Source organism: Hyla sarda, chromosome 1 (genome assembly GCF_029499605.1).
Source record: "Hyla sarda isolate aHylSar1 chromosome 1, aHylSar1.hap1, whole genome shotgun sequence".
Lineage (NCBI taxonomy): Eukaryota > Metazoa > Chordata > Amphibia > Anura > Hylidae > Hyla > Hyla sarda.
In genome coordinates, this window is record NC_079189.1 from 462335067 (window position 1) to 462361585 (window position 26519).

Sequence of the window (26519 nt, forward strand, 5' to 3'; positions counted from 1 at the left end):
GAGTTGAGTTTTTACCAAAAAGTTCTACTTCTCCCAATACTCTTCTGGATCATCCAAATGCTCCCTAGCAAACTTTAGAGGGGCACGGACATGTACTGGCTTAAGCAGAGGGACACGCCTGGCACTGCATGATTTGAGTCCCTGGCGGCTTAGTGTGTTACTGATGGTAGCCTTTGTTACTTTGGTCCCAGCTCTCTGCAGGTCATTCACTAGGTCCCCCCGTGTGGTTCAGGGATTTTTGCTCATCGTTCTTGTGATCATTTTGACACCACGGGGTGAGATCTTGCGTGGAGCCCCAGATCGAGGAAGATTATCAGTGGTCTTGTAAGTCTTCCATTTTACTAATAATTGCTCCCACAGTTGATTTCTTCACACCAAGCTGCTTGCCTATTGCAGATTTAGTCTTCCCAGCCTGGTGCAGGTCTACAATTTAGTTTCTGGTGTCCTTTGACAGCTCTTTGGTCTTGGCCATAGTGGAGTTTGGAGTGTGACTGTTTGAGGTTGCAGACAGGTGTCTTATATACTGATAACAAGTTCAAACAGGTGCCATTAATACAGGTAACAAGTGGAGAACAGATGAGACTCTTAAAGGGGTACTCCGGCCCTAATGAATCTTATGCCCTATCCAAAGGATAGGGGATAACATGTATGATCGCAGGGGTCCCGCTGCTGTGGACCCCCGCAATCACGGCCATCACGCCCCCTACCATAGACTTGCACTGAGGGGGCGGGGACACGGGGCGCGGAGTCATGACGTCACGATACTCCGGACCCGTGGTCGTCACGCTTCACACTCGGAGCATCCAGTGGGTTCGTAATGACAGATTGCGAGGGTCCCCAGCGACGGGACCCCCGCAATCATACATCTTATCCCCCATCCTTTGGATAGGAGATAAGATCTATTAGGGCCGGAGTACCCCTTTAACCCCTTAAGGACCACGGGTTTTTCCACTTTCGTTTCATCCTCCTCACCTTTTAAAATCATAACCCTTACAATTTTTCACCTAAAAATCCATATGATGGCTTATTTTTTGCGCCACCAATTCTACTTTGCAGTGACATCAGTCATTTTACCCCAAAATCTGTGGCGAAACGGAAAAAAAATAATTGTGCGACGAAATAGAAGAAAAAACGCCATTTTTTTAACTTTGGGGGCTTCCGTTTCTACACAGTAAATTTTTCTGTAAAAATGACACCTTATCATTATTCTGTAGGTCCATATGGTTAAAATGATACCTTACTTATGTAGGTTTGATTTTGTCGTACTTCTGGAAAAAATCATAACTACATGCAGAAAATTGTCATATTCTGACCCCCATAACTTTTTTATTTTTCTGCGTATGGGGCGGTATGAGGGCTCATTTTTTGCGCCGTGATCTGAAGATTTTATCTGTACCATTTTTGTATTGATCGGATGCTATTAATACATTTTTTCATGATATAAAATGTGACAAAAAATACGCTATTTTGGACTTTGGAATTTTTATGCGCGTACGCCATTGACCCTGCGGTTTAATTAATTATATTTTTTTATAGTTCGGACATTTACGCACGCGGTGATACCACATATGTTTATATTTATTTTTATTTACATGTTTTTTTTAATGGGGAAAGGGGGGTGATTTGGACTTTTATTAGGGAAAGGGTTAAATCACATTTATTAACATTTTTTTACACTTTTTTTTTTGCAATGTTATAGCTCCCATAGGGGGCTATAACATTGCATACACTGATTGCCAGCACTGTTCACTGCAAAGCCATAGCTTTGCATTGATCAGTGTTATCGGCGGTCGATTGCTCAAGCCTGAATCTCAGGCTAGGAGCAATCAATCGCCAATCGGACGTGCCGGAGGAAGGTGAGTGACCCTCCGCTCGCGTCCTAGCTGATTGGGACACCGCACTTTCACTGCGGTGGTCCCGATCAGCCCCACTGAGCAGCCGGGAAGGTTTCCCTTTCGTTTTAGAAGCGGTCTTCAACTTTGAACGCCGCGTCTAAAGGGTTAATAGTGATCGCTGCCGCGCGCTATTAGCCCCGGGTCCCAGCTTCAGTTACATGCTAGGACCGACCCGATTTGACACACGGTCACCGCGTGACCGCGCTTTAAATCGCAGGAGCCGGCCACGGACATAAATATACGTCCGTGGTCATTAAGGGGTTAAAGAAGAAGTTACAGGTCTGTGAGAGCCAGAAATCTTGCTTGTTTGTACGTGACCAAATACATAATTTCCAAATAAATTCTTTAAAAATCACACTGTGATTTTATGATATCTTTTTAAGTGGGAGAACTTGCACAATCAATTGGTAGCTGACTAAGTACTTTTTTGCCCCTCTGTATTGGTTCACATATACAGAAAATCGGGTCGGGTTTCTGGTTGTATTTTAACCCGACACCTTTCTTTCCTCACTGATTTACTATTGTGTCTCAATCACTGTCACAATCACAATTTTTTTTGTGTCGCACGCTCGTATTTGTGTCGCACGTTTTTTTAACAGTTAAAAAAAAGCAAAAAAAAAAAAACCTGCATGGTAACCCGGGAAGGCTCGGAGGTGAAAGGCAGACTCCATTTTGGCTGCTATGTCCCGCCGCAGAGAGGACATTTCGGCTGCCTTTCAGGTATTCCTGAACAGCCAGTTTCCACAGGATAATGGTCCTATCATGGAATGTGTAAGTCAGCCGTCCTGCTCCTCCGAACGCATCCCTGAACCTCGTTCCAGACTTGACAGGAATGTCTGTGAGGCCGAGGTTGGACCTACTGAGACTGGTATTGAGGAGAACATTGATCTTGAAGATGAGGGAGGGCCTGAAGATGGGTCTCAAGATCGGAAGCAACGATTCACTCCAGAGGAAAAGCACCTAATAGTTGTAGAGGTAAGTTTGGATTTTTAAACGTTTTAGACATATATCTTTAAATCGCTAACATTATTTTTTTACAATCTACTAGACTGAACATTAATTTGGACTTACTGCACTTCTAGTTGTCAGGGTGCGGTTGTTGTGGGGGAAGGGGGGGGTGGGGTGGTTGGAGGGAGGGCGTTTGCTGGGTGAGGGATTTTGTGTGTGGGGGGGGGGGGGGGTGTTTGATGGGTGGCCCTAATTTTTTTTTTCTTCTACTTTTCGTTTTAGTTTGCTTTACTCAATTGGAGTGTTACCCGGCCTGTAGTCTGCTCCTTTTTTCCCTCCTGGACCTTATTTATTTTTTGCACAAAATTAAAATGGTTGCTTGGAAGGCTTTCCCAGCAAAGAATGCTTTTTGGCCCTGGGTGCAGTGGTTTAGGACTATCAAAGCATGTAGTGGAATGTTTTAACTTACACTTAAAGGGGTTCTCTTGGGCTAAAACAACTTATCTCCCTGCTTCAGTATAGGGGATAAGATGGATGATCGTGGGGGTTCCGCTGCTGGCAACCCCCGCGATCTCTGGCGTGGAGCCCCTCTCCTTTCAGCACGTCACTGCAAACAGCTCTGAGGGACTGATTGGCGACCAATTTGGCGTGCAGGTGGTGACCTTATTGCTCCGCCCCCAGTGTCGTCACGCCCCGCAACCGGAATGCAAGTCTATGGGAGGGTGCGTTTCTTTGGTTAGTCTCCCCCCCCCCCCCCATACACTTGCAGTACGGGGTAGGGGCGTGAGGTCACAGGGGGCTGAGCTAAACATGCACGATTAATGTTTAGAAATGCATCACACACACCCAAAAAAATCAGCTTTCCATAGGTAGGATAGGGCTGTTTGCAACAGGTCAGAGCTGTGGGGGGAAAAAAAAAATAACGACATTTCAAGTGGTTTACATTGTTAAATATGTGGGAATTGGCCTTTTTTGTCGGGTCATGCCCCTTTTTCGGGGTCACGCCCACCCGAGTCGGATAACTCAGGAAAAACTGTCGCTCACTGGCACATGATGTCTGCAACGGGTTGAGCTTAGTAAATGAGGGCCAATATGTCTACTTTTATGTTTGCATCATAAAGTTGACATGTTTTTACTTTTGTAAGACATCAGAGGGCTTCAAAGTTTAGCAGCAATTTTCCAGATTTTCACGAAAAATGCTAAACTTAAATTTTTTTCACTAACTTATACACCAACAAAGGAAAACCAGTAATGAGAAATATATTTTATTTAACACATATGCAATTCGACATATATTTAAAATATAAAGATATATAAAATCAAGACGCCCCCTGACTAAGCACAAGCGAAACGCACGTTGGGGTTGGAGGTGGTAGGTAGGCAGTGCATGGCAGGATGTTACTTATCTTTTGTGTCCCTATGCTAATTTTTACAACTATACCCTTGTAACATTTCTCTTGTACACTAATTGACTTAATGTATACTCTGGTTCTGTGCATGTTCCTTGTGGTCTCATCTCGGCTTATAAGTGTACATTTCCGTGTACTTACCGTACCTTCTCCACTTTTCTGCAGTTGTTCCTGTGGTGCCTTGATTTTATATCTCTTTATATTTTAAATATTTGTCGAATTGCATATGTGTTAAATAAAGTATATTTTTCATTTCTGGTTTTCCTTTGTTGGTATATATGTACATTTCACAAACCAGTGGTGGCTTTTCCCCTTTGGGCTAGGCCCCCTTTTTTTTGCTAGTGATACTAACATGTTCTTGTTGCCTCACTTTTTCATTTTTACAAGGGGTAAAAGGAAAAAAGCCGCCCAAAATTTGTAACCCAATTTCTCATTAATTAAAAAAATATGTGGCTGTAAAGTGCTCTGCAGGCGCACAACATGGCTCAGGAGGGAAGGAGCAACGTTGGGGTTTTGGAGAGAATTTTGCTAAAATGGTTTTGAGGGGCATGTCGCATTTAGGAAGCCCCCATTGTTGCCAGAATGCACACCGCTCATCTGAGGTAACAGACCGTAACTCAGTTTTTCCCAACCATTGTTCCTCAGCTGTTGCAAAACTACAACTCCCAGCATACATGGTCTGTCAGTGTATGCTGGGAGTTGTAGTTTTGCAAAAGCTGGAGGCACACAGGTTGGGAAACACTGAGGTAACAGACCCTAACTCAGTATTTCCCAACCAGTGTTCCTCCAGCTGCTGCAAAACTACAACTCCCGGCATGCACTGACAGCTGAAGGGCATGCTGAGAGTTGTAGTTATACAACAGTTGGAAGCACACAACTATAACTCCCAGCATACACGGTTGGTCAGTGCATGCTGGGAGTTGCAGTTTTTCAACAGCTGGAGGCACACAGGTTGGGAAACACTGAGTTAGGTAACAGACCTTAACTAAGTTTTTCCCAATCAGTGTGCCTTCAGCTGTTGCAAAACTACAACTCCCAGCATGCACTGACCGCCGAAGGGCATGCTGGGAGTTGTAGTTATGGAACAGCTGGAGGCACACTACTACAACTCCCAGCATGCCCTTAGGCTGTCTGTGCATGCTGGGAGTCGTAGGTATGCAACAGCTGGAGGCACACTTTCATAGAAAAAATGTGCCTCTAGCTGGTGCATAACTACAACTCCCTGCATGCCCTTTGGCTGTGCATGCTGTGAGTTGTACTAATGCAACAGCAGGAGGCACACAGGCCTCACCTTCTGCTGCTTCTTTCTCAAGAACCACCTCTGAACCTGCCACCGCCACCTCCGGACCCCGTCGCTTCCACCGATCATCCACCCAGCAGGAGCCACGATTGGTCAGCCTGTCTCAGCCGACCAATCACAGACAGTGCCACCTCACTCCTGCTGGTCAAGAGTGATTGGTGCAGTCTCGGACAGAACCAATCACCCTTATTTTCCCGATCACCGGAAACGGGAAAAAACGTTATTCAACGAAGGGGGGGGGGGGGGGGGTCACGGTAGGACCGAGCTGCAAATGGATGCAAACAGCAATGTGAACTTAACCTTATACAGGCTGTGCACTTACATTGTAGTAGAGTGTCATTTCTTCATTGGGGTCACATGAAAACATATAATAAAATATTTACAAAAATGTGAGGGGTTTACTCACTTATGTAAGATACTGTAAAAGGTATGCCATTTCCAAGTTTTAACCCCTTAACGACCACGGACGTAAATGTATGTCTTGGTTTGGCGGGACTTCGCGCACCAGGATGTACATTTACCAGGATGTACATGTCCTGTGTATGACCGCGAGCATCGTAACGGTGCTCGCGTCGTACACGACAGGTTCCGGCTGTCCGCCATTAACCTCTCAGTTGCCGTGATCAATACAGATCACGGCATCTGCGGCAGTGCGGTACTTTGAATGGATGATCGGATTGCCCGCAGCGCTGCCGCGGCTATCCGATCATCCAGCATGGCAGCCGGAGGTCCCCTCACCTGGCTCCGGCCGTCTCCCGTGGTCTTCTACTCTGGTCTGAAATCGAGCAGATCAGAGCAGAAGATCACCGATAATACTGATCGGTGCTATGTCCTATGCATAGCACTGAACAGTATTAGCAATTAAAGGATTGCTATAGATAGTCCCCTATGGGGACATATAAAGTGAAAAAAAAAAGTTGAAAAATTAAAAAAAAAAAAAGTGAAAAATCCCCTCCCCAACAAAAATTTTAATTGTCTGTTTTTCCCATTTTACCCTCAAAAAGCGTAATTTTTTTATAAACATATTTGGTATCGCCGTGTGCGTAAATGTCCGAACTTTCTAAATATAATGTTAATGATCCCATACGGTGAATGGCGTAAACGTAAAAAAAAAAAGTCAAAAAATGCTGCTATTTTGTCACATTTTATTAAAAAAAATTAATAAAAAATTGTATTTAAAAGTTTTATATATGCAAATATGGTATTGATAAAAAGTACAGATGACGGCGCAAAAAATTAGCCCCCATACAGCCCTATATACGGAAGAATGAAAAAGTTATAGGTGGTCAAAATAGGGCGATTTTAGATTACTGATTTTGTACAAAAAGTTTTAGATTTTTTTTAAGCGGTACAAAAATATAAAAAGTATCTAGACATGGGTATCATTTTAATCATATTGACCCACAGAATAAAGAACACATATAATTTTTACCGTAAATTGTACATTGTGGAAGCAAAACCCTCCAAAATGTGCAAAATTGTGGTTTTCATAAAAATTTCTTCCCTAAAAATTTTTTTGGGGGGTTCGACGTACATTTTATGGTAAAATGAGAAGTTTCATTACAAAGTACAATTGGTCACGCAAAAAAACAAGCCTTTACATGGGTCTGTAGATGGAAATATAAAAGAGTTATGGATTTTAGAATGCAAGGAGGAAAAAAACGAAAACGCAAAAATAGAATTGGCCTGGTCCTTAAGGTTAAAATGGGCTTGGTCCTTAAGGGGTTAATATGTTTCCATTAGAGGTCTATAGAAATTGAAACACAATGAATAGTAACAATAATTTTGTACATGCACATTAAAGGGGTATTCCAGGAAAAAACTTTATTTTTTATATCAACTGGCTCCAAAAAGTTAAACAGATTTGTTAATTACTTCTATTAAAAAAATCTTAATCCTACCAATAATTATCAGCTGCTGAAGTTGAGTTGTTCTTTTGTTTCTGGCAACAGTGCTCTCAGCTGACATCTCTGCTTGTCTCGAGAACTGCAAAGAGTAGAAGAGGTTTGTTATGGGGATTTGCTTCTACCCTGGACAGTTCCCGAGACAGGTGTAATCAGAGAGCGCTTAGATAGAAAAGAACAACTCAACTTCAGAAGCTCATAAGTACTGAAAGGATTAAGATTTTTTAATAGAAGTCATTTACAAATCTGTTTAACTTTCCAAAGCCAGTTGATATATCAAAAAAAAATTCCTGGATAACCCCTTTAAACTTTATTTTTTTCATTAACCCAGAAACATATAAATTATTACAAAGTTTTTTCTTTCATACTTCATCAAAACAGTGCTGTACAAATCATTGCAATAAATAGGCTTGTATATTTTCTATGTTTTTCCCATTGTGACTTTGCTGTGTCATAGCAGGGAAAGGAACCGGTCATCACTTTCATGCTGCTTAAACCACAATCATCAGGGCAGTCCCCAGTGACTTCTGCCTGTCCCGCTGGCCTTCATCGATAGAGCCCTCCCTATACCGAAACAAGAAGAGATCTATCAGTTTAGGTTGGTGGGGCAGGAAAAAGACACCAGGGACCACCTCTGATGACTTGTTGTTCAGGCAGCATGAAAGTGATGACACGTTCCTGACCCAACAAATGTAGCTTCTGTAGGGCACAATCTGGAATTTCTTATCTAATAATGATGCATTTGGATAACACTGAATTGCTGTGAAATCACTCAATGTGAGCTACCATAGTCTACACTGGAAATATGCATCTCTAAGAATAATTGTAAGGCACCCAATGAAGCGATTCGCGGGATGGCTTCCTTACTTCATCCTCAAGAAGAAACACAAATACTTCAGATTTACAGTTAATTTTCCCCACCTTTAGTGCTACATGTGGTTTTTAGCACCAATATTTGTATGCAGTTATTTTTCTTACAGGGGATTGTATGTACATTCCAAACAGCTTTGTCTTGGTGGCTCCTATGCAGAGTGCTGCTTAGTAAGAATGTCCGATGAATAGAAGACTATTTTGTTTGTAAATATTGAGGGACTAGCCTGGATAATGTGGTATAAACATGTACTGCAGTGGAAACCACAAAGCTTGGTACCTTAATGCTAGGTAGACCTCAAATGTCTAGCAACCATTAGCCGCTAGGGCCTTATTTTGCATATAGTTTGCATGTAGATTACACCTTATGTAGTAAAATAAAGCTGTCTTTGCATTTACAGTTTGCATCTCAAATTGGTGAAAATGTATGATGAGCCTGGGACCTATATTTATTGTATCTCTTATTAAAGAGACATCTCAAATACAAAAGACTATGAAGACTGATCTGTATTGTCCACGTTGTAGGCTGAAGTTCTTATAGGATTCTCATATACACTTAGAATATATACTGCTAAACATTTTATAAATGTGATGTTTATTTATGAAATACTTAAACAGTAATAACTGATAATGTTCTATGGTACCTTGACTTTTTCGTGGACCTGTCTAGAGTCTTAAAGGAGAACTCCAGAACATAAAAATTGTCCCCCATACTGCCGGCAGTAAAAAAATAAATATGTACATACCTTCCTCCACTCCCCCGGGGCCTTTGGTAACCGGCTCCGGCCTCCGCCGTGATCCACTTCCTGGTTGCCGGTGGTCGGAGAGTCATACTGCGCTCAGCCAATCACTAGCCGCTGTGAAGTCCCGGCTCGGCCGGCGAAAGGCTGAGTGGCAGTGTGACGTTTTCGGCCCCGGCAGCAGGTGCCGGTGTAGTGAAGGATTTTGTTTCCTGAAGCGTTTTCACACTGCCGCTAGGCCTATCGCCGGCCGAGTCTGACTTCGCTACGGCCGGTGATTGGCTGAGCGCAGTATGACTCGCCGACCACCGGCAACCAGGAAGAGGATCGTGGCGGAGACCAGAGCCGGTTACCGGAGGCCCCGGGGGAGCGGAGGAAGGTTTGTACATCTTTATTTTTTTTACTGCCGGCAGTATGGGCGACAATTTTTTTTATTCCGGAGTTCTCCTTTAAGTTATATAAAAGGTAGGTCTATATAGCTATAATTGTAATATTTCATCTTTGTAATTTTTTTTCTTTTTTTACATGTCAGTACACTTTATAATATGTATAGTTTAGTGGACCACAACAATATATGTATACAGAATGGTTATTGAATTTAATAGTAGCTATATAAAGACTCCACTAATCTTTCGCTAGTTGTGGTAGCAGGCAGCCATAATTTAATAATTTAGCCTTATGGCTGTGAAATAAAGCCGAGGATTTAAAGCACAGCATAGAAAGCACAGATTTAGAGCTACATTGCAGAATATGCTAAGGAATTGTTATTTTAGCAAAGGCTAATTATCAATGCCATTAGTTGTGTTTTCAGAAATCCGCCTAATATTCTTTGCAATTCCCTGAGAATCTGTCAGCAGATAAGGGATACATTTTTGTCCATAAAATAACTATATATATATATATATATATATATATATATATATATATATATATAACCAGAAATAAGCATCTCTCCGCAGCGCACAGGGTAAAGTGCAAATAAATAGGTGATTTATTCCATATTCAAAAGTGTTTTCACAGCAAGCGACGTTTCAATCACACTCACCCAGTCTTTTTCAAGCAGTGCTACATATATATATATATATATATATATATATTCTACAAACCAAAGCTATACTATAGCTATAAATAGTAAAGAAAATTATGATTGTTATTAATATTACAACTAATAATAATAGTAGAAATAGTATGGCTAGTGTATTAATACATTTTAGTGAATTAATAGAAATGATCCACACTTATTTTGATACTGTTTCTACATATTTATGTAACAGCATTAATACATGGAAAGAGCAATGCGTGTAAAGAGCATGTAATTATAGGCAACATTAAAACTTATATTTTCATCACTGCATAGATAATATTGTGGATTTTATATAAGACTCCTCTAAAACTGATGCAGAATTCTTATGTGGAAGCTCACAACAACAGTTGTAGATTTTAGGTGCAGACATAAAGGTTGACTCAAGAGAACTATTACAGGACATAAAAGCCAGCTCCGTCCTGAGATATATTCACATTAACATGAACGATTCTTAAAGCATTACTGTCACTTAAAAATGACTTTTGACATGCCAAACGTTGTTGGTCGCAGCAGGTCTTACATCTAAGACCCTCTGCAATTGTGAGTAATTAGCCGGGAAAACGGGCAGCATTGCTGGTAGTGTTGAGCGGCATAGGCCATATTTGAATTCGCGAATATTCGCGAATATATGGACGAATATTCGTCATATATTCGCGAATATTCGCACATTCGTTATATTCTCGTTTTATTTTCGCATATGCTAATTTTCACGCGCCAGTCTCACACAGTAGTATTACAGCCTTCTTTACACCACACAAGCTGGAAGCAGAGAGGGGTGATCACTGTGATGTGTACTGTGAAGAAAAAAAAAAAAAAAAAGAAGATTCGTAACTACGAATATATAGCGCTATATTCGCGAAATTCGCGAATATGCGATATTCGCGAATAATATTCGAATTGCGAATATTCGCGAGCAACACTAATTGCTGGCAGAGAGATCTGTACATTTATCCGCATAGGCTTCTCCCCCCCCGACTAATAACTCACAATAGCAGGGGGTTTCAGCACTGAGACTTGGTGCGATCTACAACTTATGACAAGTGAAAAGTTGTTTTTATAGACGCTTTAAGTTTTAATTTAAAAGATTATTAATCGTATACTAACTATAATCTCTGCTTGTATTTTCCTTGCAACATCATATCCGAATAAGACACCGCACATTTTCCAGTACAAATCCAAACATGAAGCAGGTGAATAATTTCACATCATCAGTTAATAACCACATTAGGATTGTGCTTCGCAGGAGGTATAGATATAAATATAAATATATATCAGTAGAAACAATAGTTTGCATTATATTGTCACACGGTGGTATTTTCCAGCAGGTGTTCATTTAAGGACTAGAAGATAAGTCGTCCATCCAGCCACTAACAGAGCCCCGATCAGCACCGTGTAGCTGAACAGCACGAACGCCAGCATCTCTTTCAGCACCCGCAGATAGTGGACAGCAAACGAATCCCTGGGAGCCATGAGGACAGCAGAAAAAGACCCTACACAAACAAACCAAAGTCAGCAAACAGCAGAAGACCGCACCATCCACCCTAAGTAATCCTATACTACTATGATATGATCCTTAATTCATTGTGACACCGCCACAGGCTACATGGGATAATGCTCACTCCAGCTCCATATGGTCTGTACCTGTTGTCTATATATGTCCTTGATATTATTCTTATTATTATGTTGTTCGTGGGGTGGACTGCTGATGGGAATTTCAATTATTAATTTGCTGGGAATGCTATTTGGCGTGTTGAAGGTTTATTGACATCAGAAAGTAATAAACACAGAAAGTAAGGGCACAGATATAAATTTTTAATGCTGTAATTGCTCCTAATGTACTTAGGATGCAGGGGGGGGGGAGGGGGATGCTGAAAGACGGTCATGCATTGAACATCTGAAGTATAGATTGATCGATGCTCACAAAATATACAAAATATTACCATCACACTCTACATGCATTTATATACTATGTTAGGGTACGTTCACACGTACGCAGATTTGATGCGCAGGATTTTCCGCTGCAGATTTCAATGTAAACTAAATGACTGAATACAGCTTCGAATCTGCAGTTACAAAAACTGTACCCTTAAAGTGTGTAACAAAGAGTGGCAAGATAAAGGAAATATTGTGTAATAGAAGGGGACTTCTTACTACTAAAAAGTTGATAAATGTGTAAGACACAACATAAGTTTTCTCATAAAGGTAATATAACTCTGAGTGTTTCCCAACCAGGGTGCCTCCAGCTGTTGCAAAACTACAACTCCCAGCATGCCCGGACAGCCGTTGGCTGTCCGGGCATGCTGTGAGTTGTAGTTTTGCAACAGCTGGAGGCACCCTGGTTGGGAAACACAGCCCTATGTAATGCCTCTTACCTTACAGGGCAATGAAGATTAGAGCCTTCTGGGTGGATCTGCCTCCTGCTGTTTTTACGTCCGATGCAGGCAGGGGTAATGCAGTCTGATCCGCTTCCTCTTTGCTAATCCCACAATAATGATCGTGTATTCTGTCTGTACAGTTAATGGACTAGGTGTGGTCAGAGACCAACTACTACAGATGACATAGACAGCTTGATCTAGAGCTGAAAACTACATTTATTTATAACACTCACCAGAGTTATGATAGGAAATGATATGTATATACAACTGGGGAAAACAGTGCTGTACAATGAGAATGATTTTATTCTGCTGCACTGATGTCCATTTCAGCCATTGCTGGACTAGAACTTAAATGGATGGAAAAATATAATGCACATTTTTGTCTCTCTGGTCCCTAATTTTCATGTTAACCCCTTAAGAACAGAGCCAATTTTATTTTTGCGTTTTTATTTTTTTTCTCCTCACCTTCTAAAATCCATAACTCTTTTAGATTTCCATTCACAGACCCATATGAGGGCTTGTTTTTTATGTGACCAGTTGCACTTTGTATTGCCATCACTCATTTTACCCTAAAATTTATGGTAAACCCCCCAAAAAAATTTGGTGTAAGGAAATGTAAACAAAAATAATAATTTAGCTAATTTGGGGGGGGGGGGTTTAGTTTTCACACTGTACACTTCACGGTAAAAATACATGTTTTCTTTATTCTCTGGATCAATACAATTAAAATGATACCCATGGTTACATACATTTCTATTATAGTACTGCTTTTAAAAAATCTCAAAACTTTTTTTTACAAAATCAGGACGTTTAAAATTGCCCTAATTTGACCACCTCTAACTTTCTTATTTTTCCGTATTCAGGGATGTGTGAGGGCTCCTTTTTTGCGCCATGATCTGTAGTTAGTTTTTGTACGCTGTTTGCGCATATGTTGATTGCTTTTTATAAGAATTTGTTGCAGTTTGATGTGACACATTTTGGACTTTTTTTTTTTATTTTTTACGTTTTTCTGAATGACTGCTCAGTGCCTGAGATCCAGGCATGAGCGGTCAGGAGGCAGAATCATTGATCAATGGTTTCCTATGAGAAATCACTTATCAATGTGAAAGATCAGTGTGTGCAGTGTAATAGCCCCTATGGGAGCTAAAACACTGCAAAAAAAAAAAAGTGGAAAATAAAGTGAATAAAGATCATTTAACCCCTTTCCTAATAAAAGTTTGAATCACGCTCCTTTTCTCATTTAAGAAAAAAAAAAAAACTGTGTAAATAAAAATAAACATATGTGGTATCGCCGTGTGTGGAAATGTCTGAATTATAAAAATATATTAATTAAACTGCACGGTCAATGGTGTACGCGCAAGAAAATTCCAAAGTCCAAAATAGTGTATTTTTGTTTACTTTTTATATCATGAAAAAATGAATAAAAAGCGATCAAAAAGTCTGATCAATACAATAAAAAATGGTACCGCAACAAATTTCAGATCACGGCACAAAAAATTAGCCCTCATACCACCCTGTACATGTAAAAATAAAAAAGTTATAGGGGTCAGAAGATGACAATTTTAAACGTATACATTTTTCTGCATGTAGTTAGGATTTTTTCCAGAAGTACGACAAAATCAAACCTATATAAGTAGGGTATCATTTTAATCGTATGGACCTATAGAATAAAGAGAATGTGTCATTTTTACTGAAAAATTTACTGCGTAGAAACGGAAGCCCCCAAAATTTACAAAATTGCGTTTTTTCTTCAATTTTGTCGCACAATGATTTTATTTTTTCCATTTTAACGTTGATTTTTGGGTAAAATGACTGATGTTATTACAAAGTAGAATTGGTGGCACAAAAAATAAGCCATCATATGGAATTTTAGGTGCAAAATTGAAAGAGTTATGATTTTTTAAAGGTATGGAGGAAAAAATTTAAGTGCAAAAAAGGAAAAATCCCCGATTCTTAAGGGGTTAAGCAAGTGGACAAGGTGAAAACAAATCAATTCTAGTAGGTCCCATGTTGAAAAGTGGCAGAAAATATTGTGTGTGTCATATAAACATTTTTTTACTAATTTACTATGTATTCTGCACATAAGCAACTCATTCTTTAAGGCTGGAGCTTTGTGTGTATTTAAAGAAATATGGGGTTTGAGAAAATTCTGAGTAGGGAAAATGTTGCAGTAATTTACAGTTGCGACTATAAAGCCTCATGAAGTTCTTACCTTCTGCTACAAACATACATAATATAGGACACTGACGATTAAACAGTAAGCCCCATCAGCACCTGGAGTGTGTATTATAGGCTTCAAAGACAAATATATTGTTTAATGCACAGTTCAGGTGTAGAACAGCTTTGTGAAGATAAGTAGAAACGTTATGCCAGTAACTGACACAAAGCCCTTCCCTTGGTTACAATTTTTGAAAAATTGGTAAAATTGTTGTGTTTCGTGTGATCTATATTTATTTGTGCACCAATAATTTAGGCAGGAAACAAATACCGTATTTTTCGCCGTATAAGACGCACTTTTTCTTCCCCAAAACTGGGGGGAAAAAGTCGGTGCGTCTTATACGGCGAATACACCCCTATCGCGGCTGTCCCTGCGGCCATCAACGGCCGGGACCCATGGCTAATACAGGACATCACCGATCGCGGTGATGCCCTGTATTAACCCTTCAGACGCGGCGATCAAAGCTGACCGCCGCGTCTGAAGGGAAAGTGACACTAACCCGGCTGTTCAGTCGGGCTGTTCGGGACCGCCGCGATTTCACCGCGGCGGTCCCGCACAGCCCGACAGAATAGCCGGGTTAGTGCTTACAGGACACCGGGGGGACCTTACCTGCCTCCTCGGTGTCTTCTCCGTTCAGGGATCCCCTGTATGGCCGGCGCTCTCCTTCCTCGTCATCACGTCGTCGCGTACGTGCGTCGGCGTGCGTAACGACGTGATGACGGCGACGGAGAGCGAGGATACCCGGCCGGCAGCAGAGACGTTCCGGAGCGACGGGGACACGGCGACAGCGATGGAGCGACATCCAGGGCAGCGGTGACGGGTCCGGAGCGGCGGGGACACGTGAGTATTACCTCCTCCTGCAGTGGTCTTCAATCTGCAGACCTCCAGATGTTGCAAAACTACAACTCCCAGCATGCCTGGACAGCCAACGGCTGTCCGGGCATGCTGGAAGTTGTAGTTTTGCAACATCTGGAGGTCCGCAGGTTGAAGACCACTATTGGGTTCAAAATCTTTATTTTTTTAGATTTTGCCCCTAAAAATTGGGTGCGTCTTATACGCCGGTGCGTCCTATAGGACGAAAAATACGGTAATCCCTAATAATAATTGGTGATGGTTTCCATTCAATGGCTTCATGCAAAGATCTCAAAAAGCATAAGGAAATGATACCCAAAGTAAAATTACAAAAAGGTGATAACTTTTATATACAAGGAATAAGCTGTGAATCCAGGAAATGTCTTTTCACATATGATTGTCCTTACAGTATGTTGTTTATGACATGGAAGTATACGGAAACCATAAACTATTGTTATGTATGAAAAATAGTGCAATGCAGGACAGAAGTGTTGTTGTCCAGGTCAGTGTATGAAGACTCCAAGTCTTAAGGTCAGGAAATAGAGACAACAATGCTTATTATGGAAATGTACACAATGCAACAAATGATGTTTGTGTCACAGGTGAAACCATGTCTGGTAGATTCATTTACCCCCAAATCAAATCTCTGAGTTAATACAAAATGTCACATAGTACCACCTGGAAGCAAATGGCATTGTAATATAATCAGCAGCCCTGTTTATTACATTACAGCCTCCCTGGCAGCCAGGCCTGCAGAGGAGAAGAGCATCATGGAGCTTTTCTGGGAGCCTGTTAGTGATAATTGCTCCTCCAGAGGGATGCTTCTGGTGTCACAGTCTGGACTCATTATCTGTAGTAGGGCAAGTAATGACCATATAATATAGCCACAATGTGCATCCCTGTGCCATGGATGTCATACTAGTAAAGCATGGAGGGTAGCAAAATGAAAGCGGAAGAACAAGCTGCACATAAAGCACCTGGTATAATCCGAGATAAAATAAATTCCTATTTTATTTAAAGGAAATTCTAAAATTTAAAATGTCATGTGAATCACCAGTGTGATGGATTAGTGAAGTGAAGCATTTATTTCCAACAGGTCGTGGTTCTCAGTTGTGTTCTAAAGATCTTATCTTTGACAATGTTAAAAACTTTTAAGCAGAGGTTTGGCAACAATGACATGCCCTCTGTAAGGGGAAACTGATGTTATAACTGATCTCGTTCATTTGAATGGGACAGTTCACAATGACTTACATTGATGTGATCTAAGGTGATACAAGGTGCTCAACCCCAAGTGCAGTTGTGCACCTACGTTGGACATTAGCTAACCCTCAAAACTGATGTAAAACTGAGACAGTAGCCAGTATATCCTTATATGAAGGACACACTTGAGCCCGCACATCACGCCAAGGTTTCTCAAATGGTGCGGGTCCTATCAACTAACCTACCTGGCCAGATAAATAAAACCAGGAACCGATATACGGCAGCCATAGGCCTGACTTGCAGATTGCTCCTCAGTCACCTCCAGTGTGAATCTAAGCACACATACAATGGGAGGGAGTAGACAAGCTACAAGCCCCACCCTGGTTGGTTCATTTATAGCAGGCCTCACAGGTGAAACCCTAATGCTACCCAGCAAGATAAAAGGGTGCATTAGTATAAGCCCTAAGCAAAGACATAACGGCTTATATTTGCATGAACATGGTTATAGCTAGAGATGAGCGAATTTATAAATTAGTTCAGCTTTCAGGTGCTCCCGTGGGCTGGAAAAGGTGGATACAGTCCTAGGAGACTCTTTCCTAGGACTGTATCCACCTTTTCCAGCCCACAGGAGCACCTGAAAGCTGAACTAATTTATGCAGGATAAGTCATCAACTGCCGAGCCGAGAAGTTCGTGAGAAAATCGAATTTACTGTAAATTCGCTCATCTCTAGTTATAGCAGGAAAACTCAACCCCAAGTGCAGTTCTGCACCTTTGCTGGGGCGGAGGTCCTGCACTTGTAAACCGTTGCTAAGGGCGATCCTCAGCAAAAATAGCATACAATGGAGGATGCCTGCAAACGGTCACAAGTACCACAATGGCATCCTGACACCTGATAAACATGTATGTGCATGCGTTAAACATGACTAACTTTAAACAAACACTTACATTGATGTGATACAAGGTGCTCAACTCCAAGTGCAGTTGTGCACCTACGTTGGAGTGGAGGACCTGCACCTATGGATCACAATCTGGCTTCACTACTGTGGTTAATGTAAACAATGACATTAGCTAACCCTCAAAACTGATGTAAAATTGAGACATTAGCCAGTATATCCTTATATGAAGGACACACTTGAGCCCGCACACCACGCCAAGGTTTCTCAAATGGTGCGGGTCCTATCAACTAACCTACCTGGCCAGATAAATAAAACCAGGAACCAATTTATGGCAGCCATAGGCCTGACTTGCAGATTGCTCCTCAGTCACCTCCAGTGTGAATCTAAGCACACATACAATGGGAGGGAGTAGACAGTTCACATTGGACTCACCGGACCAGCACCAGACAGGCATATTGCTGCTTTCTCCTGTCCGGTGTTCAGAAATAATGGATGCCAGATGCAAAACAACTGATGATGCACATTGTCATTAGTTGTGGCATCAGTTGCGTCAAAATTTAGGCCAGACACGAACATATGTAATCCTAGCCTTACGCGAGCCCAAATCTCAACACAACTGATGCCACAACTATTGATAACATGCATCAGTTATCATCAGTTGTGTAGCATCCGATATCCATTGTTTCTGAACTCCGGACAGGGGAACACAGCATCATGTGTTCCCCTGTCCGGTGCCAGCCCAGCGTCTTCAACCATCCGGCACCCAAATTGGAATGCCAGATGAATGTGAACTGCCCCATTCAAATCAATGGGATCAGTCTTAACATTAGTGTTCCTCATTTTCTACAGCGCCGGAGGGAAACGATGCCAGATGCCCAGACATATGTAGAGGAGGCCTAAGACAAGTCTTCACTTCCGGTTCCGGCGCGCGGATGTAGGGAGCAAAGCGACTGAGCTCCGTACCGACCGCGACTGTTCAGCCGTCCCCCGCTGCTATTATCAGCATTCTCGGGTCCCTACCCGTACTCAACAGATTCCGGAACGCCCAGAGGACCGGATGGACAAGTTTTTGCACCGGAGCGGGGACGGTCGCGGCCAGCGTGCAGATAACACATCGCAGCAGCAAGGGGAAACGAGTGTCTGTAAGATGGCGGCGGTTCGCGCCGCAGGCGAGGCCGCACAGCAGACAGGAGAGATGACGCCTTTTACAGACTCAGGTACAGATGAACTGCTCATACCTGGACTGCCTATGTCTTTTAAAACACTGGCCACGTTAATGGCTGCAGAGGTAGCGAAGATTATATTACCTGACATAAAACAGCAGCTGGAAGGCACCATCGCTGCAGCGCTCTCCACTGTCCAGGGGGAGGTGGCGCTCCATACTGGGCAGATAGCAGAGTTGGAGGAACGACTGAGTGTAGCAGAGGAAGAAATAATGTCCACTAAACAGCAGCTCCAACAGTCATTGAAACTCACTAAAGCCCTACAAGAAAAGACAGATGACCTAGAGAATCGTTCCAGAAGGAGCAATCTGAGATTGGTGGGCTTGCCTGAAACAATCCCAGCACACCAGCTGCTATCTATCTATGCCGAGGAGTTACCTCGGGCGCTGGGACTGAATACAAAGTATGTTGTTGAAAGAGCACATAGATTGGGGCCACAGAAATCGCAGGGCGTTGCTGCGTCCTCCTCTGATGCTGGCCGGCCGAGACAAGCTATTGCCAAGTATCTCAACTATGCGGACAAAGCACTCATTTTGTCTACATACAAGAAGATGACCTCATCACTGCTCATACGGGGGCACCGTGTCCTCCTCTTCAATGATTTCTCGGCCGAGGTGGCTAAGCGAAGAAAGGCTTTTGCACCCATCTGTTCCCAGTTGATTGCTCAGCAACGAAAATTTGTCTTACAGTACCCAGCCACATTGCGCATTTTCAAACCAGATGGCTCTACTGACACCTACCGCACACCTGAGGAGGCTCAAGCGGTGCTGGCTTTGAGAGCGGCGGTGGAGGCTAATACTGCCACGGAATATAACAAGAGACGACGTCACACAAGCCCGCCACAGCCGGTCACTATGATGGAGTGAGATGGTCTATTGTTTCTCCTCCATGATGGGTCATAGATTTTGAAGATTCTTCAGCCCCTCACATCCAGTGATTCACACCTTTTTTGTTCTCTCACGAAGGAGGACTGTTGCACTTGATATTTTCCTGGACTGCATGGAGTCTGACAGTTGGATTTTTGTTTTTTTTCTCTTCTTCTTCTTTTGGCCTCAGATTGTGCCGGGCAGACTACCCCTGGAGGACTTTTTGTGGTGACGTGTGGGGACTCCGCACTTGACTCTTTATTTTCTTTCTTTTTTTTTTTTTTTTTTTTTTTTTTTTATTATCTCCCATTATTGTTTCACACTTTTTCTATTTTATTTTAATTTATTTTTTTCCCATCTATGGCACTACGGAATTACTAGTGTGATGTCTGATATGTAGGACTGCCATCATGCGTAGAACAGGGAAAACGAACTCTGTTCCTATTATATTTTATTTCTCCTAGTTCTTCTTCCCACGTCTTTCTTTTTCATCTTTCTTTTACTATACTCCTTCTCTGGGGTTTATCGTGGGGGATCTCCCATGCTTTCCTCATGTTTCCGTAATTTGGCTGCCTTTTTCTCATCCTTTCTTTTCTCTCTGTTTACTAACTAAAATCTGATTCCTTGTTTCTATAACCACTTTCTACCTAATGCTGGTCTCATCTTACTCAAATGGTCGGGGGAAGGTTGGTTGCACACTGGGTACGGATGTCCGGCTATGATGGTAGTGCACACTGGGAAAGCGGGATCCCAGTGGACATCCGCGAAAAAAGTGAAGTCTTGATTACCTGTTACCTGCTGGGGAGTGGGATACCCACTTGTTTAGAGGGGGAGGGGGTTTTGGGGGGGTTTTCTCAGTTGTTTATGCTAGTATTTCTATGGTTTACTTCCCATGCGGTGGTGTTCATTCCTACTGTGTCACTTTTCCAGGTTCTGAGTTCTCTTATGCTCACTCTAATGCTGAATATGCTTATTTTGACTTGCATGTACATCCATGTGACCATTGTTATCGCGACATGAAATTTGTTACGTGGAATGTGAAGGGTTTGAGGTCTCCAGGGAAACGCTCCTTAGTGCTCAGACATTTACAGAAACTGAAAGCAGATGTGGCCTTGTTGCAAGAAACCCACTTATTAAAGGAGGATTTTTTTAGACTTAAAAAGAGGTGGGTGGGGGCGGTCTTGGGATCACCGGCAGTAGGTAGAAAGGGAGGTGTGGTAATTTTGGTACATAGAAACAAAGCCCAATCCATACTGTCACACTGGGAAGATGGGGAGGGCATGTTGCAACACTTGTTATTGGGGGAGGGGGAGACAAAATTTAGTGTGTATAATGTGTATGGCCCTCAGGTGCACAAATCCTCTTATTTTGATGCCCTTGCCACACGCATTCAGGGGGATTTAGAACCTAATATCATTATAGGGGGAGACTTCAATACTGTATTACATACACAGGAGGATCGAAAACGTACTAACCTTATTACCTCAATACAGGATGAGACTTACCTACAATCTTTTCTTGACGTGACGGGGATGTATGACTCCTGGAGACACCATAACCCGACGGAACGAGAATACACACACTACTCCCATTCCCATCGGTCGTGGTCCAGGTTAGATTATTTCTTGTTATCGCACTCTTTACTCTCGAAGGTGACACGAGACCACATCTATGATTTGGTTATTTCTGACCACGCTCCGGTAGGAGTGGAACTAGCACCGACATTACCCCCGGGTTCAGATATAGTGTGGAGATTCCCTACTTATTTGTCGAAAGACGAATCTTTCACGCAACTGTTAGGACATTGGTGGGAGGAATACTCATTGAATAATTCAGAGCATGTCTCTGACCCCTTCCTCTTCTGGGAAGCGGGGAAAGCGGTGCTCCGGGGTAACATAATAGCTCATGTCTCATATCATAAAAAGAAGGCCAAGGAAAAATATGACACCCTAACATCTGACCTGAGAAGAGCGTATACTACTTTCCTGACTTCTCCATCTGACGAAACTAAAAGGGCTTGGGGGGAGGCTCAGCGTACTTTTGAGACAGCTCAGGCGGCGGTGGACACTTACCATAAGGACAGATTCCTGGCGGAGTTCTACAGACACGGGAACAAATCCGGGCGACTCTTGGCTAATTTGGCGAGGGGACAAAGACTGATGGAGCCGATTAGACCATTGAAAGACGGGCAGGGGATACTACATAAACATCCCAGGAAAATTGTTGATATTTTTAAACAATTCTATCGGGATCTTTACGCTAAAAGGCACTTAGATGGAGAAGCGGGATTGAAATTCCTAGATGCCATTTCTATGCCATCTTTGTCTGATGAAGACAGGGATATTCTTAATGCCCCGATTACATCTGAAGAGATATTGGGAATTATTAACTCCCTAAAAAACAATAAGGCGCCAGGCCCTGATGGATATACAGGGGAATTTTTCAAATTACTAAAAGATAAACTTAGCCCTACCTTACAGACAGTATACACTAATATTCTAGCAACAGGATCCCTCCCACAATCAGGTAACATGGCGCACATTAAGGTATTACATAAACAGGGTAAAGATCCAAACTCTCCAGGGGGCTACCGCCCCATCTCATTGATAAATGTTGATGTCAAAATATTGTCAAAGATGTTCGCAGATAGACTTGCCACCTTGATGCCCCGCCTGATAGGCCCACATCAGGTTGGTTTCATAAGGGGTAGGGCGGCGGTATCTAACATCCGAACAGTACTAGCAGTACAGGGAGCGGTTAACTTTGGGTCATATTCCGGCCAGGCCCCGGCTCTCTTGGCCTTAGACGCCGAAAAGGCTTTCGATAACGTTGACTGGGCCTGGCTGGATGTGGTCCTTTCAAGGGCGAATATAGTGGGACCCTTCCGAACGTATTTGTCAGCTCTCTATAGCGCCCCGTTGTCCCGAGTACATATACCGGGATATCTTTCGGCTCCCTTTCCTCTCCATCAGGGGACTAGGCAGGGTTGCCCTTTGTCACCCCTGTTATTTAATTTAGCTTTAGAACCCCTGGCCCAGTACTTCCTGCAGATGTCTGTATATCAGGGTATAAAGGTGGGCACATCTGAAATTAAAATAAGCTGCTTTGCTGACGACACTTTATTGTACTTACAGGATCCCACTGCACAGCTTGGTAATGTCTTTGATGTGCTTTCTTTATTTAGCTCTTTCTCAGGTTACAAGGTCAACATAGATAAATGTCAGCTGTTATATCTGGGTCACCCCTCACCAACACCGTTGTCAGTTCCCTCTGTCCAAATAGCTAAACAATACCTCACTTACTTGGGCATAAAGATAGGGCGTACACCTTTGTCTCTATATAATCTTAATTATCCGCCCTTAATAGCGAAACTAGAGAAAGAACTGGACCGTTGGGTGTCTCTACCTCTGTCTTTATCGGGTAGGGTCCATCTCATTAAAATGATGTCTTTCCCAAAATTATTGTATCCCCTGCAAACGATTCCTTTACTTTTACGCCATGTAGATGTTAAACGCATTCACGGCAGCTTCACCAAATTTATATGGGCCGGAAAACGACCTAGAGTGGCATATGACACACTGTGTTTGAGTAGGAGTGATGGAGGATTGCAGGTACCCAATGTGCGATTCTATAACCTTTCAGCACTTTTACGACATGTGAGAGACTGGGCCCATACTACTTCATATTTTTCTAATACAACTTTGGAGCTACAGCTCTGTGCATTGGGGTCGCTACAAACGCTTTTTCATCTTTCGTATAAAGATTTGCCCCGTGCCATACGTACCAATGTGTTGTTTAGTGACACCCTAGCCACTTGGAAAGCAGTCCGCAAACTCTACGGATTACCGTGGTGTTTATCAAAGTTTTACCAGTTATGGCACACACCGGCTTTGCAGCACTGTGCCAGAAACCCAATTGGTAGATTGTGGAAATCTAAAAACATTCTATCCTTTAAAGATTTTCTAGACGAGGTCAGTGGAATGTTCCTAGGCTGGGAAGATTTCAGAACTAAATATGAATTACCGTCCTCTCACCGGTGGCTGTACAATCAGTTCTGCTCTTATTTTGGTGCCTTGGTACGGGGATATGCGGTGGTGGAAAAACGAAATGACTTTGACAGGCTGATGGGTGCCGGGGCGACACACTATAACCTTTCGTTCATCTACGCAACCATCAGGGATGTAGCGTTAAAGGGAGCGGCGGCAAGGGCACTCATCAAATGGTCAACTCATTTGGATGGCACAGACATACAAGCACATATGAAAGACGGTTTGACTGCGGTGGCTGGGGCTACTCCGAATGCACAGTTGAGAGAAATACACTGGAGGGTAGTACACAAAGCAACATATGCATTTAAGTGGCATGGTGGGACCCCCCCTCCCCCTTATCTTACCCATTGTCCGAAATGTCAATTTTTCGGAGCAGATCTATGGCACTGTTTGTGGGACTGCCCTCAGGTTGGGGTTTTGTGGGGTGAAGTTCGGGACTTACTACTGCAAATCTGGGGCTACTCTTTGCCACTATCTCCAGAACCGTATTTGTTCCATTATGTACCTGTCCGGGAGTCGGACCCCCCTGACCGTAGAGGGTTGTCTAAAGGTATTCATCTGTTATTCCTGGTTGTAAAACAATGCCTTCTGCGTCACTGGTTGGTGCCATCGGTACCGCACTTAGACGTTGTTAAGTCTGAGTTCCATTCAGTTTTACATAAAGAAATGCTGTTAGCCATACGTAATTCAGAATTACATGCCAAATCCTTTTTTCAAAAGTGGAGGGCTTACCTTCACTACCTCTCTGACGTTGGGGAACGTTATAGAATAGTGGGTCATTTTAAATCTACCTCTTGGTATAGCTTGGAAAGTTTGAAGAACTCTTTGGGAAACCTTAAATTTCCAGACTAAACTGATCCTAAGACCCTCTTTGTATGAGCTCTTTGAGCTTTGGTAATAGATGTTTCTGTTTCCATTTTTTGCCAAGGGGTACGGAGACAGAAGATGAACGGGCAATGGCGTTTAATAGATTGCTAGAAGTTCTCGCAATATAATGGGCCACTCGGGGTCTTGCATAGTGTCACAGTTTTTTTCTTTTTCTTTTTTTCTATTATTCTGACCACACCGCAATGGGAAGGTTATTTGGTTTTCTTTTGTTTAATGTTGTTTTTATTCCATGGTTTATGTACATTTTTGCACATCTGCCTCTTATTTCTTTCCTATAATGTATGTAAAATACCAGAAGATATGCATGCCTATATCCTATGTCAGAGGTTTTTGTAACAACTATAGATTACCATGTCAGCTAATTTTGCTTGATGTTGGATCCGGTCATCCAGATCTGTATATTGTATATTGCATACTTTTGGAATAAAATGTATTAAAAAAAAAAAAGACAAGTCTTCAGATTTATCAGTCAGCCTCATACACTCTCATGTGAAGACCCTTTGTTCACGTTTGTACCGTCTTAACTCATTTGAAGCCCAGGTGGGAACATATAATAGGTAAATATGTTTGTGGCTGGGGATATGGGAGTTAAAGCCTATTAAATCTTAAAGGGACTTTCTAGGCTTTAAAAAAAAATAACATGAGGTTAAAAAATGGAAAGAAAAAAAAAAGGAATAAGCAATTGAGGTTCTCTGGAGCACTGCAGATATTACCTAGTTGTAGGGCATTGTTACAGGAGCTGGGGGCTAGGTGTAGTGGGGGATTTGGCAGCAAGGTAATACCCCAGTGCACCAAATAACCTCATTGGGATATTCCAATTAATTTATTAAGATAAATATTACGATTTCTCCAAAACGGTGCAATGGTGATCAATGTCACTAGCACTATAACAATACCAGCAGGTATGTATGGGTTACACTGCTGACAGATTCCCTTTAACAAACAGATAAAAATACTGACCAAATATACACACTGTACAAGCAGCCCGCTGTAAAACCATTATTCACGTTCATGACTGAATGCATAATCTGGCGAGTTGTAACACCACAGTTTCTTTCTGGTTGCGGAGGGAATAGGCAGGTCTGAAGATGCCTGATACTAACACTTTGCATGTGTGAGTGTTTATTGCAAAGCTTATTATAACACATGTTCTAATGTTAATTAACAGCTTCATATAAACATAATTAGACCAAGAATTTAACTTCCAGGATTTTTTTACAAATATTTTTGTTTAATTATTGGAAAAGATTATCAGCAGATTATGGGCAGTAAATATGTGGATATCTTACCCAAAATGCTTTCCAAATAAAGGCTGTTCATTTCATTTGAATTATAGTGATCCCTCAATTTACAATAGTTTCAACATACAATGGTCTTTTCTGGACCATTGTAACTTGAAACCAGACTCAACATACAATGCTACAGAGAATCCAGATCTGTGAAACATGTCAATGGCTGGAAGAACTGACCAATTAGAATTGACATTTCACTGGTAAAACCCCTGTATTACTGAAGCGTATGCACTGAATTCCTGTCTGGTAGCGCCCCCTACAGTACAGGGAGGTATTACATGTTCTGTACTATTTACCTGTGCCACGGTTAGCTGCTCCTTTGGACACCAGGTGAGGGCGGCTCCATTTTACTTTTTTTGGGACAGTGTGTACTGTCCAGGACCCTGAAGAAGCTCCTGTCCTCTACATAGACAGTGATTATAGCTCCCAGCAGATCTTTCTTACTTTTTTATGTAAGGACTTTTATGTAAGGACTTGCTTTATGTGTATTAGTTTGTTTAATCCTCACT

At 42.2% G+C, this 26519-nt stretch overlaps 1 protein-coding gene across 2 annotated transcripts in view; it reads left to right on the plus strand.

Moving 5' to 3' along the window:
- The window catches only part of B3GNT4 (UDP-GlcNAc:betaGal beta-1,3-N-acetylglucosaminyltransferase 4), a 97552-nt gene extending 85940 nt beyond the window's left edge, over window positions 1-11612 (plus strand). The window contains exon 3 of one of the 2 annotated variants that reach the window (XR_008847108.1): window positions 11476-11612. The gene's annotated coding sequence lies outside the window, so the exon portion shown is untranslated. Of the gene's footprint in view, window positions 1-11472 lie in introns of both variants that reach the window. The other variant, XR_008847106.1, reaches the window with a different exon arrangement.
- The last annotated feature ends 14907 nt before the right edge of the window (window positions 11613-26519 follow it).